The following is a 5,036-nucleotide window of genomic DNA, read 5'->3' on the forward strand; positions in this document are numbered from 1 at the left end:
AGGGGGACTTTTCCTTGGGCGAAGTAGGGGCATCTCCAATAACAATCGGGCTACTGGACGAAGGCTGTGGCTTGCCATTTTTTATTCTGACACTTCTTCGAGCTTTAAAGTATAGAGGGGTCTCCCTCTTTCTCTTCTCCTTTGGCTTAGGAGGTGTGCTGAGGCCGGCCAACACAGCTGCTGCCTCCCTTTCACGAATATCAGCTTTCTTCTCCTTGGGTTTCACTTTTTCAGGGCTTCCTGTAGAAGACCCTGTTTTAGTCAATTTCAGGCTTCCTGTAGAAGACCCTGTTTTAGTAATTTTCGGGCTTCCTGTAGAAGACCCTTTTTCAATAATGTTCGGGCTTCCTGTAGAAGCCGGTTTCGGATTTCCTGTAGAAATAGGTGTTGCTGCCTCGGTTTGCTTTGCTGCATGGGTTTTGCTTTTTGACTTAGTTGCGGTCGCTGTCGAGGTACTTTTGCTGATGTGGACCTTCTCATCTTTGTACGTTCTGCCTTGCAACCTTTTCTCTCTTGCTGTCAAGATGGGTGTGTCATCTTTCTCCTTGTCATCCTTTTTCTCGTGCTTTTTCCTTTGCTCTTTCTTCTGCATTGTGGTCAGGGTTTTCTGGCCTGTTTCTTTCTTTCCCATGGCCACTGATTCTTTCTCCTCACTGCTGGAGGAACCACTTTCTTCGGTCAACATCCTTATGTCTCCATCTCTTGTCAAATTTCTAAATGCTTCCCATGAGAGGGGAACCTTGTATGAATGAAGCGCATCCTCCACGAGAAGTTTGATCAATCCATGGTGGGCTACCTGGTCTGGTATACCTTCTTTTAACTTTGTGGCATACTCAATTAGAGACTGTAGCAGGAAATAGGGGATGCTCAGTTTATTTTCTACAGGAAGATCAATCTGGTGCCTCAATTCAGTGAGCAACCTAAAGTGATACCCGTACACAATGCTAAAACGGCCTTCGCAGGTTATATACTTCATGATCTGCAGGCTAACTTCATTCCATGGTGGCAGTAAACTGGTTCTACGCACCCCATTCTTGTCTTCCAAGAATTCCTCCTCTGGGGGAAAGAATTCTTTCTTGGCCTGTTGGCTCAACTTCCTTTCTTCCTTATCCCATGGCAAACCCATTGGAAGTTCAGTAATTCGACTGATATATTGCTGGGTGAGCTTGAGGCTTAGGCCCCTGAAGTTCACGGTGGCCAATGTTTTGGATTTCGGCCTCAGAGCCTGCAAAAACTCTTCTGCCACTTCGTCGTCATAACCCTGCAATTTGTCGCAGAAGGATATCCATTGTGCTCGTGTGAAGAGCTCCACCACCTCAAGATTTTCCCTTAACTTTGTTGGATCAGTGGGTTCCCTTCTAATGAACCCACCCGACATGATAAAAATTGTTGCTTTAGCTAGAGGTGGCGAACGCGGAAGAAGTTTGGTCTACTGAGACAGAGCGTAGAATTACGCTTCTGTCATGCACAAAATCCACAAAGCTTATCTCTGAGGACCTTAACACAGCTTAATTACACTGACATCCTGTAGAATGACAGTTTATGCACAGCAGACAACAACTGCAACAATTTTCTACGACCAGACTGTAGACGATGATTCTGCCACCTTCAAAAGCCAATTGCATGGAGAGTTCAGGTTTACCTTTTTAATCCGCCACCTTTTGACGTGAGGAACCCGCCTTCCTGTAGAAACAGCATTCCTGTAGGAGCAGCGCGTGATTTCTGGGAAAGACTGCAGTTGGTCTACGCTCTTGGTGTTGCTTCACAGGCGTTCTGATGGCCAAAGGCTCGGAGTATCGAACTGCAGAGGGATTCGGATGATCACTCGAGTTTCAAACGGTGAATGATAAATGCATGGGGTGCAATCTAGCCGATTAGATTTGAATCGGCGGAATCCGTGGCGCGGGGGTGAGCTGTCCCTGCCAGATCGTTGGACGACGTCATCCCATCATTTGCCTGCGAGTTTCCTTACTACCGCATCATCCCCCCGCAGATCCGCCGCCGTCTCTTCTGTTAAACTCGTTTTTCCCGACGGGATTGCTCTCACGTGTGTGCTGCCCATTCCTTTTGTCATGGCCGCCACCCAAACATCCGACTAGACCATTAACTGGTCGACATGGCTAGTCAAATGGCCATACAGCTGATCAACCCATTCACCTCAAACTTTGCAAACAATTTCAAAGTAAAATTCATGCAATCTGATGGAAGAAAGGGTCGAGACACTTACCTGTGCGGCCACAACACGATTTTTCGGTTTTTGGACGATGATGAGTGGATTCGTTTGCCGCTGATGAATTTGTACAGGCCCGGAGGTTCATGTTTACAGGCTGCCGACGATGGATTTGATGCTTGGCTTCATGCGCCCGCGTTTTCATTGCATATGGCCAGCGCTGTGAATGGTGTACACTCTAGCGGGCTTAACTGTTACAGGACTCCCGCAGGATGTCTTGTAACAGTTCTTCCTCCTCGGGTGCATGCTGCACGACGAAGGATTTGGCCTCACGATCACGCTCCCTGAGCTCATGGATGGCTGGGATGGATATGGTATGACATCTCAGCATTCTTTTATCTTAAAAATTGCTTTCTCTTTGATAACTCAACGATCTGCTTTGCTGGTGCAGGTAACTTCGTTGCATGTCGACAAGGATGGCAGGACGAGGTGACAACAGTGTGCAAGGGTGACAACAGTAGCTTGCATGCATCCAAACCGATCCTTAGTCATTAGATCTCCTCATAGAATGAATTCTGGGCTGTCCCGAACTTCTACAGGAAGTTTCCTGTAGAAATACAGAGCTTCCTGTAGAAAGTTTGCGTTTCCTGTAGAAAGTCTGCATCTTCTTGTAGAAAATCTGCATCTTCCTGTAGAAGACTCAAGCCGTGATGAAATTGTGCACATACCTTGGAGAAAAGGAGTATTCTTGGAGGAGGTGCTGGTGAGGTCTCCTGACAGCATGATAAGGATCCTTGGCTCTGAGTTGAGAGGCTTCCTCTCCTCCATAGAACACCTGCAACCTGCATGCAATTTTACATTATGAACTTGCTGTCCTTGTCTTTTTTTTTTGCTTATTGTTTTTTTTTCTTTTTTTTTTTTTTTTTCCTTTTTTTTTTGAAAGATAATAGGGGTGCCTCAATGAGGTTTTCACCCTTGCCATCTGCCCTGAGCGCCTCAGAGAGGTTTTCACTCAAGGATCTTTTTCAAATCTCTTTTTTTTTTTTTTTGAAAGACAATAGGGGCGCCTCAATGAGGTTTTCACCCCTACCACCTGCCTTGGGCGCCTCAGAGAGGTTTTCACCCAAGGATCTTTATTATTATTATTATTATTTATTTATTTATTTTTTTTTTAGATCTTTCAGGGTATGCCCAAAGCAGAGGCAGAACCCTTCTCTATGACCAACACTGATTTCTCCATAGTTTTGATGAACTCTTGTCTTGAGAGAGGCTTCCTGTAGATCTTCAATCGATGCCCATTGACAAGCATGGGGATGGCTTCCTCATCAATGGTCCGAATAAGAACAGATCCATTGTCATGACATTTTTCCACTGCATATGGCCCCAACCATCTGGTTCTCAGCTTTCCCTTGAAATCTTTGTACCTGGAGTCATACAACAGTGCCCAATCTCCTGGCTGGAATTGCTTGTCATTGAGGTGTTGGTCATGCCACACCTTTCTCTGAAGTTGAACCACTTCCGAGTGAAGGAGGGCCTGCATTCGGTGCTCGTCCAGTCCATTCAGCTGCAACAACCTTTCTTGTTGTGCATGGCTGAGATCTAGGTCCAGCTGAGCTGCCATCCTCAAAGTGTTGTACTCAAATTCAATGGACAGCAAAGCTTTCTTCCCATAGACCAGCTCATAAGGTGTGAAGCCGGTGGTGGTCTTCCAAGTTGTGTTGTAAGCCCATGTGGCCTCAACCAGGCAATCTGCCCAGTCCTTTCTGCTGCTGCTCACCACCTTAGTCAAGATCCCTTCTAATGCTCTATTGGTGACTTCCACCTGCCCATTTGCTTGAGGGTGATAGGGGGTGGAAGTCCTATGCTTGATCTTGTGACGAGCTAGTAGGTCTTCAACTAGGTTGGATGTGAACTGGCTCCCTTGATCGGTGACCAGCTCTCTTGGATAGCCAAACTTGTAGAAGATGTTTTCTCTTAAGAACTCGGCCACCTTCTCTTCTGTTGCTGCTTTGATTGCTTTAGTCTCTGCCCACTTTGTCAGGTAGTCAGTACACACAATGATGTAAGACCTTTGCCTCGAAGGAGGGTTGATTGGACCCACAAAGTCCATACCCCACTTCTCAAATGGCTCAAGAGTCACTTGAGTTTGGAGATGCATCTCATCCCTTTGAGTCAGTTTCCCCATTCTTTGGCATTGGTCACATTGGCTGATATATCTTCTGACATCTTGATGAAGTGTGGGCCAATAGTAGCCTGCCTGTAGGATTTTGAAGGCAGTCCTCTTTGCTGCAAAATGTCCTCCACAAGGCCCATCATGACAGGTGAGGAGGATATCAAAGACTTCCTCCTCCCTTACACAACGCCTTAAGATCTGATCGGGGCCAAGCTTGAACAAATTGCCCCCGATCCAAGTAAATGAGGCACTTTTTCTGATGATTATGCTCTTCTCTCTTGAAGATAGGTGCGGAGGGAACTGTGCTGAAACAAGGTAGTTTGCTATATCAGCAAACTATGGAGAGAGTGCTGAGATAGCAAACAGATGTTCATCGGGCATCTGGTCATCCACTGTCCCATCCTCATCTGCAGACAAATCCAATCTAGATTAAAAAGTCAGCAACAACATTTTCTTTACCTGGTTTGTCAACAATGGTCAAATCAAACTGCTGCAACAAAAGTAACCATCTAATAGTCCGAGCATTCACATCTGGTTTATTCATTAAATATCTAATTGCAGCATGGTCTGTATGTACAAATGTTTGGTAGCCAGTGATATAATGTCGGAACTTGTTCAGTGCATGGACCACAGCCAAAAACTCTTTCTCAGTTACAGTGTAATTCAGTTTAGCTTTGGACAAGTTTTTGCTAA

The sequence above is a fragment of the Pinus tabuliformis genome, chromosome 9, assembly GCF_031772625.1.
Source record: "Pinus tabuliformis cultivar Carrire ecotype Pingquan chromosome 9, CPIR1, whole genome shotgun sequence".
Taxonomy (NCBI): domain Eukaryota; kingdom Viridiplantae; phylum Streptophyta; class Pinopsida; order Pinales; family Pinaceae; genus Pinus; species Pinus tabuliformis.